The following is a 16,386-nucleotide window of genomic DNA, read 5'->3' on the forward strand; positions in this document are numbered from 1 at the left end:
CCCTTTCCTACTGGCTGGAGTGCGGTTGACCGGGCTGGACGAGCCATCTTGGTCCTGAGGTGGATGCAGCATGTTGAGGAGGTGGAGCAACAAGCTAGAAGGAGCCCGGGCCCCAGATGAGTACGGAGCCAGCATACACAAGCGGCCTACTGAAACTTTCATGTGAGAGAGAAATACATTTTTATCTTTCAAAATACACTATTATTATGGGCTTTCTGATACAACTGAACATGATACTAACAAATTCAGAATTTTGTCCTGGTACAGAGTGCTAAGCCTGAGCTTAGGCAGGTCGTGGGCCACAAGGACACAGGTGTTGCAGGCTAGAAAGATGGTGATCCTCATCATGTGGTGGCAAAACATTTGGTCAAATTTTTATCTTATATCTTGGAAGGCAGGCAACATAGCAATTGAAATGAGAGAAAAAATGATCAGAATGTTGGTGTTGGCTGCTTCCTGCTGCTTTTAGCTAAGTCCTACAAGAGAGAGGGTTGAATTCAGCTGAGAGATAGGGAGCCACTTTGTGCAGCTCTCTACATTCTAATTTGACTGAGAGTCTAGCAATTGGGGTCTTTGAAGTTTTGAGAAAGCTAACTGTGTCTGTACCCCAAGTTGAAGCAGTTCCTAAGAGGTGGCTGCCAAATGGTACTCTTGTTATGATGTAGCACTGTAGCTCCAAGCCTTCTTCAAACAACTTCCTTTAAGAGTTCTTTGCCATTCACTGGGAATCAGCTTAGCTGGCTGTGAAAATCAGAATCCAGCCAAGTCTTTTGTTTCTGTTGCCACTATGTTGAGAGAAGGGAGTGTGGCTGGTAAGTAAAAGGCCGGAGACTTCAGGCTTAAAAACTCTTTGTCTAGGTGAGATCTCTCACTGTAGTTTTTCACATGTAGAAACAAATAGACTAGGAGTCTATGGAGCTTTTGAAGGAATTGTATTTGGAAAAGAAGCCTGTGAACATTACGTGTACAGTAATGCCCGGGTTCCTGAGCCTGCATTAACAGAAAGAGAGTGTAAAAGAAGGTTGTGTATGCTTTCCAAGGCCCATTTTACTTGTGGTCAAGAGGATGATGAATAAAGAAAAACCTCTCAGAAGGCAAAGCTAGGGCTAATAGACAAGGGAATTATTCTCAGAAAGGAGAACGAGAGCAAGCCCAAAATAGCAATGACTTCTCAAAGGAAGAGCTGTATTTCTCTCTCATGTAAATATCTAAATTAATTGTTCATGGCTGCTGTGGTGACTCCATCTACATTCCCACCAAGGAGCTGATTTCTCTATTAAGAAAGAGTCTTTCCTGTCCCTGCCTGTTCCTGCCCATTGGGCTATGACAATAGTAAGGGACTGGTAACTTCTTGGTGTTTCTCATTCGTCTCATTTCTAAATGGGTTTTTTTTAATCGCTATTATCTTATTTACTTTCTACCATTTTTATTTTAGGTGTGTGATGGGAAGATAAGTCACTATCAGTATATAGATTACTGACCATTAGGAGCTACATCTGGGCCTGAAGGAGAACACTGAACATTACCCATATACCTGGAACTGAGCTGAATGCAGTTACTGCTTCAGTTGTTGCCTTTTTAAATGGAGGCTATAGATGTGTTAAATGTATTCTAAGACAGATGCACATGGATATTTTTAGGGTTGAAGGGGTGGATTGTAGAGGAAACAGTGAGTTTTCTCACTATATCCATTCTTCCCTTCTTCCATGGTGATGTGCAGCCTTAGAGTTTTAGCTGGTGGCTACATGACTTCCTAAAATAAAGATTACATTTCCCCATCTCCTCCCATCTCCCTTGTTACTACGGTTAGCTCTCTCACTAAGTGCTGGCCAATGGAATATACAAAATATATGTGCAGCTTCCTACTGGTGGGAATGTAGATGGAGTTACCACAGCAGTTCTGAACAATTAATTTAGATTTTTACATGAGAGAGAAATACAGCTCTACCTTTGAGAATTCATTGCTATTCTGGGCTTGCTCTCACTTGCAGGTGCCTCCAATCCTATGGAGGATGCTGAGACAGAATGTGCACACTAATAGGGGAACAAAAACCTCCCTAGTTCCTAGCTTCTTCAATTTCATCATTTATACCATTGAGGACAAGGGCTACAAAACTGAATGTCAGAACTTTTCTTTACAATTCTTGCACAGGTGGTTTGCCATCTTGCTTTGGGAAGTGAGGATAGCTGACATCTATTTTCTAGGTGCCCCCAGGGAAACAAGAGCAGAAAGAGTCCCATTTCAACATCCTGTTTTAATCAATATATAAATGAATAGTTCCAGAGAATGTATCCTGTAGTTTAATGACAGACTGTGTGATATATGCTACAAAATCTCAAGGAATATAGAGACTGGAGAAATTATTGTAGGCTGGACTACTTAGAGAAACTTCTGAATTTGTGGGAGACTCAAAGTGGAGGAGACAAGAGGGTGAGTCACATAAGGGTGTGTGTGTGTGTGTGTGTGTGTGTGTGTGTGTGTGTGTGTGTGTGTGTAGGGATGAGGCAATTTGACTGCATAGGGGAAAGCTTGAAATAGGAATATACATAGTCCATGTGTGGCCTTTTCTTTGGAGTTTTATGGTTCTGGGTGAAACTTGTTCTCTACCTCTTTGACTTCTCTATTCCTTTGTCTTCTAGAATTGATATATGAACTTCATTTTGATGGCTTAAACACCTACCAGCTTTTTTTTTTTTTTTTTTTTAATGATTTAATGTGTTTTATTGATTAAATTATTACATTTGTGCCAATTTCCCTTCCCTCTGCTCCCCTCCACCCGGTGGCCCCCCTCCCTCCAGTTGTCCCCCCCTTTTAGATTATGTCCATTAGTTGTGCATACAGTTCCTCCCAATCTCTCTCCGTCTATTCCATTCCCTCCTACCTTGATCCCCAATTCCTATATCATCTCCCTCCCTTTCCCCATTCCCCCTCCCTGTTGACCTCCCCCCAATATGCTTCCTGTACCCACAGTTCCTCTTTCCCTCTCGTTGCCTATTTAGTTTGCCTTTGTTTCATCTCCCTAGCTTCTGTTTTTTTTTTAAACCAGTCCCTTTAACATCTCATATAACAGTGGTTTGGATCTAATGAACTCTTTCAGTTTTATTTTGTCCTGGAAACACTTTCTCTGTCCTTCTATTCTGAATGACAATTTCGCTGGATAGAGTATTCGTGGTTGTAGGTTTTGGATTTTCATTACTTTGAATATTTCTTGCCAGTCTCTTCTTGCCTGTAGGGTTTCCCTTGAGAAGTCAGCTGATAGTCTAATTGGGACCCCTTTGTACATAATTCTTTTCTTCTCTCTTGCTGCTTTTAAGATTCTCTCTTTATCTTTAATTTTTGACATTTTGATTATAATGTGTCTTGGAGTGGTTCTCCCTGGGTCCAGTCTCTTGGGAACTCTCCTTGCTTCCTGGACCTGCAAGTCTATTCCCTTCCCCAAGTCTGGGAAGTTCTCCTTTATTATATTTTCACTCAATTTTTCAAGTTCTAGTTCATCTTCCTCATTCTCTGGCAAACCAATGATTCTTATGTTGGGCCTTTTATAGCTGTCCCAGAGGTTTCTGATCCTTTCGTTGTTGCTTCCTATTTCCTCTCGCTGCATTGGTTGACTGCTTGTTCCTTCTCCATATTCCAGTTTGTTGAAATGAACTCTGGATTTTTTTTTCTCACTATCTATCTCGTATGCGGTTTTGTTCCTTTCGTTATGAAAGTTTTTCGCTTCTTTCTTATCTTTTTCCTGCTCTTTTGTGAATTCTGTAAGCCACCTGATAACAATGGCCCAGAACTGAGCCTCTGACAGGTTTCTTATCTGTTCATCTGTCAGGTTCTCTATCTGCTGCCTGGTGAGTTGTGTCACCGGGATTTCTATAGTTGTCTGCCTCATTTTGACAGATGCGTTTTGTTTTCTTGGGCCGGCTGTCCGGGGCAGTGCCTGTGTACGCGTCACAAATCAGCGACCAGCCGGCGCCTGCCTGTCCGCGACCTATTTCGCAGCCCTGTGGTGCTTTCTTTGGGGGCGGGGGTCCAAGATGGATTCACACAGTTATTCAGCTAGGAGACCGGGATCCGTCCTCCCGCCCCCCTGGGCCTCACTGTTCAAGGCGATGCGGCGGCCGCTCTCCCCAGCTCCGGAGTCGCCAGGGACTTGGCCACCGGGACTCCTCGCCGGGGTCGCGCGCCGCCAGGGACTTGGCCACCGGGACTCCTCGCCGGGGTCGCGCACCGCCAGGGGCTTGCGTAGCCACTCTCCCCAGCTCCGGAGTCGCGCACCGCCAGGGGCTTGGCCACCGGGACTCCTCGCCGGGGTCGCGCACCGCCAGGGGCTTGCGTAGCCGCTCTCCCCAGCTCCGGAGTCGCGCACCGCCAGGGGCTTGGCCACCGGGACTCCTCGCCGGGGTCGCGCACCGCCAGGGGCTTGCGTAGCCGCTCTCCCCAGCTCCGGAGTCGCGCACCGCCAGGGGCTTGGCCACCGGGACTCCTCGCCCGCCCGCCGCTCCGGGTGCAACCGCAAACAGCACTGCCCACTTTAACTCTTACCTGCCCAAATGGCACCGTTGGTTTATAACTTCATATGTTGGACTTCCGTGTAGTTTTATTTTCTGGAATTTCTAGTTATCCTTTGTTTTGAAGTAGTTGTATTCCTCTATAGTTGTAGAGGGAGACCTAGCGTGTCCGTCTAAGCCTCCATCTTGGCCGGAAGTCCCCAACACCTACCAGCTTTAATGATGAAAAGTGACATTCCTCAAAGTACTCTCTCCCCCCATATATTTATGGGGGAGTTCAGGTATGGAAGACACCATTGTCTCCTTTCTCCACAGTCATTCTCCCAGTTCCCTGCTAACCCACCACCATTTTGGTGGGGTATCAGGCATGTACCCAATACAGGGAGCATCTGTATTAGGTATTACTCTAAGTCAAGCAAGTAAATCTGTTACCCTTTTTAGTGGTTGCTATAGGAAATTGGTATGTAGTGCAATTCTGGCTACTGCTTGAGGTTAACCAACTGGTGGCAGAACTGGGAATTGGGTGACACAATATTTGGCCATTTTAATGTTTGCCTCTGAAGAGAGCTTGCCTATGGTTCAGTACATGTACGTATATCCTGTGCATCAGGAAGAGGACAGAGGCCATGGCTGGAACCCCCAGAACTCTGAGGCTGTGAGTCCCAGGGGGTCTAGCTTTCTGTCCATGTGTTCATGTCACCTGAGCAGTGAAATCAGGCCCATGGGGGCAGACCATGCCTGTGGCTTCTCAGTAGGGCACATTACAGCCAAATCAGCTGGTGGGGCTCCATCCTCTTGGATGGCTTCTATTATTTCTGTTGAAAATTCAGCTTCAGTCTTATTGTTCTATTGAAGACAATGGGTCTTGGCTCACCAAGCCCTCAGAATACCTCAGGGTTTATATAGTGTCAACTTGGAGCATCTTTTACATGAGAAAAAAAATCATTAAATTTCAAGACTGATTGTGATGGCCAAAGAGATCAAAGGACAAAGTATATCTTAAATGTCCACAAATAGAGTCATATTTTATTTTATTGGGATATCTAGCTGCTTTATATTATTCCTCTGTCAATAGCTATTGTTGATTTTATGTGATCCTTATATTCTAGGGAATGCTCTAGAAGCTTTCTATTGTATGTAAAAGGAGATCAGTTCTCACTGAAGGGCTCTTGAGTGGGGTAACAAAGTAACCCTAGGTCAACAGTTTGCTCGGTGCTGATTGCCATAACTTCATAGCCATATCTGACCTATCCTAAGACTCAGGTCAGAATGAGTCTCCTACAATTGCTGAGTTGTTTAAAGGTTGTTGGCTTAGGGAAGCAGAGGTTGTGTTCCTGGCAGAGCCAAGTGTCATGGACTTATCTTCTCAGTCCAGGTGGCCTCATTGTAGATGGTATGAGGCTCAGTGATCATGGCAGAGGCCACACCTTTTCTCTTTACCTTCATGGTGAAACCCCTGTTACCTGTCCAACCTCTTCACCCAAATCCCCAATTCACGTGCTTTTGGCTGCATCTATTGGATATTTTCTTACCCTTTCATTCTCCCACCTCTGTTTCTCTTTTACCTGTAATCTTACATTTTTATCCCCTGAGTTTCTGTTATCAGGGCAGAGAAAAGGGATAGTGATAATGTGATATATAGACAATGAGGTGGTGCCTGGAATGTGCTCATTAGCAGAAAGAGGAGAGGACCTGGGAGTGAGACTCTTGGGCTTCCTCACTCTCGCCTGCAGTTGACAGGCCAGCGATGTTGTGGACTGCATCAACAATCTTTTGAAAAATAGAAATATGATTTCACTAACAGAGCAGTACCTTCTTCAGTTTCTTGCCTCTTCTGTAACTTAGAGAATAATCATTTGAAAAGTTAAGTATAATTTTACAAGTTTTTGTTGGCAAAATCTAGACTTTGGAAAATTCGCATAGCAAATAATTGGATTCCTTTAACAAATGAACTTCAAGGGAAAAGACTTAGGGAAAACCTATGATTGAAAAAAACTTGAGAAAAATCATCAATTGACATATAAAGACATGATTTAATCCTTATTAAAACAAATATACTGTTAAAGAAGTATGATACTTATGAGACAATTGGAAATTTGAATACTGGCTGGGTATTTAATATATTTAATATTACAGAACTATTATTAAGCTTTTAGGTATGATAGTGGAATTATAGCTGTGTGGTTTTCTTTTTTTTTTAATGGTACTTTTAGAGACACATACTAAAACCTTTGTGGATAAAATTAAATAGTGTTTGAAGTGGGATTTGAAATAATACAATAGGGGAAGTAGGTAGAAGTCTAAATCATATAATATTGTCTGAATTGATATTGGTAAAATATGGATGAAGAGAACATTGGGATTTTTTATACTCTTTATCTACTTTTGCATGTTTGAAAGTTATACATAATAAAAAGAAAGAAAGGATCTCTGTACTGTGGTCAATTTTGCAGAAAGAATTGCAAACAACTCACAATTAATACAGTTCACCCTGTCCATTTCACTTTACATAATATCACCAAACTGAGGCCTCTAGCATAAGGAAGCCTCTGGGTCTGAAGAACATAACATATATCGTCGGGTGGATTTTCAATCTCACATAAATGTATATTGGCTTGAAGCCTGTTCTCTTTTAGGCTGAGCACTTGCAAATGATTATGCAGGTTATCCTATATATATTGTTTGTGGCTAATACTTATCTTCATGCCACTGAAATGTGGTCCCATCACATGTCACAAGACTGCCCCAACTTTTTACAGACCATTCTCAGTCCTGATATTCCAGATAAAAAGTGAATGGATAAAATGAAATTTGATAGGACTTTTCTCCACATAGCTAAAATTAGTTGAATTCCTACTGGGTGACAGGTGCTAAGCTGAGTATTTTATATACAGTATTTCAAGAAATCCTCATAATTATTCTATGGAAAGGTACAATTATTATACAAGATTTTTTAAGATGAGAAAATAAAAGCTTGGAGAGTTTACTGAACTTTTGCAAGGTCACAAACTAGTAATTAAGATATGGAACCAGCTGGGGTTTGAAACCTAGGCTGCTTGACCCCAAAATCTGAACTCTTCTGTGAATTTCAAGTTTTATGGTAATTCTGTTTATTGCAGACTAAATTTAATCTAGGCCCTTTGAAATGTGCATATTTACACAAAGGCAAAAACAAAGATGAAAACAAAACAAAAACAAAAGTAAAAACAAATGTCAAATCTCCAAAGACATCTTTAGGTTTGTTAGAATTTAAAGGCTTATGGGGCTGGGCCAGCTAAGGTGGTTGCCACTGTGGGAGTGAATTTCTGTGAAGCCTCTGGAGTCTTCCTCAGAGCACCTCACAACTGTAGGTGGTACATTTTTTCTCTTTCCTGGTCACTTAAGGCAGGGGTGAGAAGGGCTTTCTTAATCCACAGAATTTGGCAATCCTGGTAACAATCCCAGATCTTGTTTTCCATGGGTCCTGTTACACATCACCACTGGCAGAACAGAGGATTTGCTCAGCCTCTTAACAGACTGTCAGTGTAAGGTTCTCTCCCTGGGCATGAAATAGTAGCCAGATCAAGTTCAGGAGGGAAATAGATCAGTCCTCCAGTGTGTTCTACATTACCTTCATTTTTCAGGCGGTTTGGCTAACTTGAGGCTGAGGAAGGACAAACTGCCCACCATAGTGGAGGTGGGAGTAGCCTTATAAGGAATATAAAGATCCAAGATGAACCGTACTCTAAATTATTCCATCCTAGAGTGCTCTGAAGTATGCTCATCATTTTGAAATATCCCCAAGGGACCTGGTAGGCATGAGAAATGTATGACTATGTGGCTATTGCTAGGATTTGGCTTCCATGTATATTCTTGCCGTCTTTGGCAGTGATGACACTGGGAGGAACTCTGAAATCGGGACTCCCCAAGTTTGAAATCTCTTGGGAAGATGAGCCATGCTAGTGACTGCAGAATAGATTTGAGAAGGAGGCATCTAGTGAAAAAACCTACTATATGAAATCTCTGCCATAAAGCATATCAGTTCTTTGTGACTGTGTCAAGGTTACTGGGGCAGATCCAGAGTGAAAGAGACGTGTAGTTAGGTAGGCTGGGTCAGTTACTTTAAAGCGGGAGCAGCAGGTAGTGTGTCTATGAGGTCAAACTTCTGAGGTTGTTTCTGAGAAATTTAAGATCCATATCAGGAGCAGCACTCTTACCAGCTGATGGAACTCTGTTGCTTCATTGACTATGTATTGGAGGTTTCATGTTCTTGGATGTACAGGTAACTTGTTGGCAGAGGCTCTTTCTCCAATGGGTGGAACTATAGGTTCAGGACTGTTGTTCACTCTTCCCCACTCTTGCTATCCATTTGTTGGGCTAGGCATCTGTTCTTAGGAAACCTGGCAATTTTTCTAGAGAGCCCAGATTAGGATGGCCATGGAAATTGCTCCTCTTTCTTCCTCTTGAGAGGGAGAATGTTTCCTCTGGATTTTTAAAGAAGCATTAAGGTTAAAGTTCCAAGTACTCTCTATAAAATCGTTTTCTTTGCAACAGCATTGAATCTAGCTGCTTCTTGATACTCCAGCTCTGCCACTAAAGTGGTTACTCAGAATAGAATTCAGAGAGCAGATCTCTTCCTTCTCCTCACCTTTTAGTTATAGTTTGATTGCTTCTTTTACTCAATGAGTGGAACCACAGAAATAGCACATTTCATTGAGTTTTAGAGAGAGCAGAATTTTCAAGGAAAGTTGTACATTTTTCCTTTGGTATGAATCATCCCAAAACTCTTTCTTTGTCTTTTGGATTTATATAACTGATTTATTGAGGCAGTGATCCTAGAAGAATAGGTCAAAGAATGGGAGAACCAGAACAGGGAATGGGAAGAAGCTATTGAACTTACTATGGCTGCGTAATAAATTAACCCAAAACTTAGTGGCTTAGAACAATGGTACAATTTATTTTGCTCACAAATCTGCAATTAGGGCTCAGTATGGACAACTCATTTCTGCTCTACTGGGCATCAACTGGGTGGCTCAATAATAGGGGTGCAATCATGGGAAGGCTCATGTACTCCTCTGTCTAGCCATGGTTTCTGGCTATCTCATTTGGGGTTGTCAGTTGAACACCTAAATGTGACTTCTCCATGGAATATAAAATTCAGAGACAAAAAAGTTGTAAAATAATAGCATTTTTAGTATGATACAGTATATATACATTTACTAAACAGTCTACTGTAGAATAAGTATGGGCATACATACATAATTAGTAAAAGTATGAAAATATGGACACAAGTTCAACATAATGATTATAGCTAGGGGACTGTAGAGGTTTGAACTTCCCTTGTTATATTTTATTTGTATAAAAAAGCAAATATGATAAAATATTAGCCTTTGTTATATGTGGTTAAAGAATCATGGGTATTTGCTATTATTTGTATTTCTACATACAAACTTTTATTTTTAGATCTTTGTCTGAGGATATGTTTATTGATTTTAGAGGGGGGTGGTGGAGAGAAAGAGAGAAAAAGAAAGAAAAAGAGAAAGAGAAAGAGAGAAAAAGAGAGATTGGTTGCTTCCAGTATGTGCCCTGACCAGGGATTGAGCTTGCAACATAGGTATGTGCCCTGACTGAGAATCCAGACCAGAATCCGTGAATTTTTGGTATATGGTATGATGCTTCAACCAACAGTGCTACCTAGCCAGGGCACAAATTTTTTTATAGAGGAAAAATTTTGGGAAATAACATCTTTTTAAGTTTAAAATATTGACATTAGTAGAACCTAAAGAAGGCAATAGGGTGGAGGTAAAAACATAACAGGGAAAAAAAAAGGAGAATTGTAATAAAGCTGAACATAAATTGGAGCTTAAAATCTGTAACAGAGTTATGCATGGTAGAACACATATTGTGGAAGATAAAATGTTTATGAATACGGAGAAAAAGGGACAAAGATTAAAAGTATGAGGGAGATTTTCTGTCAAGATGGCAGCATAGGTAAACATGGCTCACCTTCACACACAACCACATTAAAATTACAACTGAAGTATACCAACTATCACTCAGAACCATCAGAAATTGAGTTGAATGGAAGTCTGACAACTATGGAATTAAAGAAACCACATCCATCCACTGGTAGGAGTGGTGGAGATGTGATATGGGCTGGTTCCATGTCCACGTGTGGTAGATAAAAATTTGGGAGGGATATCTTGAGAGTTAGGAGTCCCAGCCCTACACCAGGTCCCACAACCCAGGGTTTCAGTGACTGGAAGATAAGTCCTCATAACTCTGGCTACAAAAACCAGTGGGGACTCAATCAGTGGAAGTAACTGTTGGAGTCCTGAGCAGTTCCTCTTAAAGAACCCACACACAGACTCACCTACTTGAACTCACTCCCTCTGAGCTCCAGCACCAGGGTAGCAGCTTAAAAGGCACCAGTGACATACAGGAAAGAACTGAAGTGTCTGGAATAAAGGCAGGAACAGGGGAACAACTTTTTTCCCAGACAGAAGGGTGGGCAGGAGCCATTGTCCCTTTTCTGGCCCCACCCCTCCACCTCTGCATAGAGCCACAGAGCCAGCAGGCAGGTGCCATATCTGAGACTCCATTAACCTGGCTAACACTGTTTGCCCCACTCTGAAGATCCCTCGAGACTCCATCCCACTCAACTTACAGACCAACCCAATTGTTAACAGAGACTTTTCTATATGAGACGCTGGTCTTGGTTCATGTGTCACAACTTCCTAAATCCTCACATACAAGCAACAGCCAACCTCAGTGAGTGCCTGCCCCTGTTTGTCTTGCTATGTGGCCCCAGGTGTGACAGTAGCAGCAGCCAGCCTAGATTCACTGCTTGGCTTCACCTGGGAATCTCCAAGCCCAGCACAAGTAGCAACCATCTCAGATTGCTTTATAGCTAAGGCAGGGTAGCCCCAGACAGAACAAGGTGGGGACTGACCTTGGCCTCTACCACCCTGAGCCTGCACACCCAGTGGACAGCTACAGACCATGACAGAGCACCACCACCCTGCCACTGTATAGCTGATCCTCCACCAAGGGTGGAGGTTGGTGGCCAGTGGTCACAGTCAGCCCTTGAAGCTGACTGGCCTAGGTAAATCCCTTCCATTGACCTGTCAACAACAATCAGGTCTCAACTACAAGAGGAGGTTGTACTCAGCCCACATGAAGAGCACACCTTGAGTACCCAGCTTGAGTGACAGGAGATGCTGTGCCACTGGACCTTACAGGACACCTACTACATGAGGCCACACTGCCAACACAGAGAGTCATAGCAACTCTACCTAATACCTAGAAACAAACACAGGGAAGCTGCCAAAATGAGAAGACAAAAAAATATGGCTCAAATGAAAGAACAGATCAAAACTACAGAAAAAGAACTAAACAAAACAGAGATAAGCATTCTATCTGATGCAGAGTTCAAAACAATTTACAGAAAACAACGGTAGAGTGGATGAAGCTGAGAAATTAATGATTTGGGATATAATGAAGCAAAAAACAAGCAATCAGAACAACAACAAGAAAAAAGAATCCCCCCCTAAAATGAGGTTACTGTAAGTAGCCTATGGTACAACTTCAAGTGTTCTAACATTCACATCATAGGAATGTCAGAAGGAGAAGAGATAGAGCAAAAATTTGAAAAAATAATGAATGAACACTTCCCTAAGTTGGTGAAGGAAATGGACATGCAAATCAGAAAGCACAGAAAATCCCAAACAAGGTGGATGCAAAGAGTCCCACTCCAACACACATCATAATTAAAATGACAAAGGTTAAAGATAAAGAGAATCTAAATGGGACAACTGTAATTGAAAAACCAAAAAAAAAAGATAAAGAGAATCTTAAAAGCAGCAAGAGAAAAGCAGTTAGTTACCTACAAGGGAATCCCATAAGACTGTCAGCTAATTTCTCAAAAGGAACTTTGCAGACTAGAAGGGATTGACAAGAAACATTCAAAGTCATGAAAAGCAGGCACCTACAGCCAAGATTGCTGTATCCAGCAAAGCTAATATTTAGAATGGAAGGGCAGATGAAGAGCTTCCCAGACAAGAAAAAAACTAAAGGAGTTCATCATCACCAAGCCATTATTATATGAAATATTAAAGAGACTTATTTAAGAAAAAGAAGATCAAAACTATGAACAATAAAATGGTAATAAATACATATCTATCAACAGTTGAATCTAAAAAATAAAGTAGGCAAACAAGAAGAACAAAGACAAAATCATGGATATGAAGAGGATTTTGATGGTTGCCAAATGGGAGAGAGGTGTCAGGGAATGGGTGAAGAGGTGAGTGGATTAAGCAGTACAAATAGGTATTTAAAGAATAGCCATGGGAATGTAAAGTACAGTATAGGAGCAGCCATAGAACTTATATGCATGACCCGCAGACATGAACAATGGTGTGGAAATTGTCTGAGGGAGTGTGGGTTGCTGGGTCGAGGTGGGCGAAGGGGAAAAAATTGGGGAAATTTTAGTAGCAAAATCAATAAAATATAAGTAAAAAATAAGTAAAAGTGGTTAAGATAGACTGGAAAAAAAAAAAAAAGGAACATCCAATCACCCAGGTGACTCAGCCCCTCTACAGCCCACATTTGGCGCCCTGTGACTTCCGGCTTTTCCCAAAACTAAAATCACCTTTGAAAGGGAATAGTTTCAGACCATTGATGAGATACAGGAAAATACGATGGAGCAGCTGATGGTGATCAGGAGAACTGTGTGAAGTCCCAAGGTGCCTACTTTGAATGGGACTGAAATGTTGTTGTTTTATATGCAATGTTTCTTGTATCTTGTATGTTCTTTAATAAATGTCTCTATTTTTCATATTATATGGACAGACCTCATGTATTCTTTTTCTACTGAAAAAATACTTTATAAATATACCAAAAAGAAATATATTTTATTCAACATAAAAATACCAAGATGGGTGTCTATAGAAAAAATATGCTTTCTATTTTTAATTTTTAAAAGTAGCCTTTATTTAAGCTGTAACCCTATATTTTACAAATAAATTGATTTTAAAATTGAAGGTAGTCCAAACATTACAAGACTCATATTAATAAAATAATTTTAATAAAAATAATTATTTAAAATTTAACACAATCCCTATTAAAATACCAGTGACATATTTCACAGACTTAGAACAAATACTTCAAAAATTTATATGGAATCAAAAAAGACCCCGAATAGCCACAGCAATCTTGAGACAGAAGAACACAGTAGGAGGAATCACAATACCTGACATCAAACTATACTACAAAGCCAGTGCAATCAAAACACAGTCTGGTATGGGCATAAGAACAGACATATAGATCAATGAAACAGAGTAGGGAGCCCAGAAATAAATCCAGGTCTATATGGTCAAATAATATTTGACCAAGTGGGAAGGAACATAAAATGGAATGAAAAGAACCTCTTCAACAAATGGTGCTGGGAGAACTGGACGGGGATGTGCAAAAAAAATGAAAGTAGACCATCAACTTACATTCTACACCAGAATAAATTCAAGATGGATCAAAGACTTAAATGTAACCTATGACACCATAAAAGTCCTAGAGGAAAACATAGGCAGGAAAATTTCAGATATCCCCCATAACAATATTTTTGCCAATATATCTCCTAAGGCAAGGGAAATAAAGGAAAGAATAAACAAATGGGATTACATCAAACTAAAGAGTTTCTACTCAGCAAAAGAAAATATCAGCAAGATGAAAAGGGAAACAACCATATGGGAAAACTTATTTGCCAATGATATCTCAGACAAGGAATTGAACTCCAAAATATATAAAGAACTTATACGTCTCAACACCAAGAAAACAGACGACCCAATTAAAAATGGGCAAAGAACCTGAACAAACACTTTTCCAAGGAGGACATACAAAGCGCCCATAGGCATGTAAAAGAATGCTCAACATCACCAGCCGTCAGAAAGATGCAAATAAAAACCACAATGAGATACCACTTCACACCAGTCAGAATGGCCATCATCAGCAAATCAACAAACAAGTGCTGATGAGGATGCGGAGAAACGGGAACCCTAGTGCACTGTTGGTGGGAATGCAGACTGGTGCAGTCACTACGGAAAACAGTATGGAATTTCCTCAAAAAATTAAAACTGGAACTGCCTTTTGATCCAGCAATTCCATTGCTAAGATTATACCCGAAGAATCCTGAAACACCAATTCAAAAGAACCTATGCACCCCTATGTTCATAGCAGCACTGTTTTCAATAGCCAAGTGCTGGAAACAGCCCAAGGCCCATCTGTAGATGAGTGGATTAAAAACCTGTGGTACATTTACACAATGGAGTACTATGCATAGAAAGAAGGAACTCCTACCATTTGCAATAACACGGATGGAATTAGAATTATGTTTAGCAAAATAAGACAGACAACAAAGAACAAATACCATATGATCCACCTAATACAGGAAACTAATGAACAACACAGACAAATGAGCAAAATTGAACCAGAAGCATGTAAACAAGGAGCAGACTAACAGTTACCAGGAGGGAGGTGAGGAGGGAGAGAAGGGGGATGAGAAGGGGAAGGTTCTAATCAAGGAACTAGTATAAATGACCCATGGATATGGACAATGGGTGGGGATTGACTGTGGGAGAAGGGGTGGGCTGGGTGGGGGGGAGAGCAATGCAGAAAAAGTGGTACAACTGTAATAGAAAAACAATAAATAAATCAAACAAAATTATTTAAAGTAAAATAGCTATGACAAAATTAATAGTTACAAATAAAATTATTACAGTGAAACAGAAAACAGGAGTTTTGGACTTGAAATTCTAAACCATGGTTTTAGAGAAGAAAGGGCTTTTGGGTTGTCTTCAGTCCAACTCCTGTATTTGATGAATGAGGAAACTAAAGCAGGGAGAAGTGAAATGACTAGCTCTGAGTTTTACATTAATTTACACCAGAATTCAGGGTTCTAGTGATTTTTCTTTCCATAACCACAGTCCTGGAGAGGACTGTCTTGAGAGGTGATATGGAGGAAAGTGACATATGTAGGCAGTAGACATCTTCACATGCAAAGTAATATATGGCCTATTTTGTTTGTACAATTATGTACAGCACCTTTTTTTATGCTTTATTTTCTATTTATAAAGAATTCTTGTTTTTTTTTTTTTTTAATTGTTTTTCTATTACGGTTGTCCTGTTTTTTCCCCATTGCTTCCCTCCACCCCATTTATTCCCCTCTCCACAGTCAATCCCCACCCTGTTGTCCATATCCATGGGTCATTCATACATGTTGCTTGACTAGACCTTTCCCCCCTTTTATCTCTCCCCTCTCCCCCTGGTCACTGTCAGTCTGTTCCTTGTTTCCATGCCTCTGGTTCTATTTTGCTCATTCGTTTGTTTTATTCATTAGTTTCCTGTATTAGGTGATATCATATGGTATTTGTCTTTCGTTGCCTGGTTTATTTCACTAAGCATAATCCTCTCCAGTTACATCTGTGTTGTTGCAAAAAGGTAGGAGTTCCTTCTTTCTTTCTGCTACATAGTCGTCGTCGGCAGCCGTCCGTCTCGAGAGACGATGGTGTGTAGCTTCTTAAGAGTCTATCTGCACCGCCGAGAATGGTTGTGCAGTCCGATTCGGGAGTGACACGGTATCTGTCTCCTCCCGTGTTGAATCGACATCTTACGATGACGCTGGAGTGGCCTCTCCAGTGAAGCTGAAGCTACAGAGCCTGGGCAGGGTGATATGGAGGGTCTGCTGTTGCCCATGCAGCAGACCCCCCCTCTCTTCGCAGCTGAAGGGTCCAAGGGAAAGACGGAGTCAATACAACTTGGCTTCAGGTGCGCCGCAGGAGTTGCCGGTGTTGACTACAACGTCAAACCGCCTTAGGGACTCCGGCTCCGGATTTTCTGTCGGGGTTTACTCCC

This window comes from Furipterus horrens, unplaced genomic scaffold (assembly GCF_987537825.1).
Source record: "Furipterus horrens unplaced genomic scaffold, mFurHor1.1.pri manual_scaffold_6, whole genome shotgun sequence".
NCBI lineage: Eukaryota > Metazoa > Chordata > Mammalia > Chiroptera > Furipteridae > Furipterus > Furipterus horrens.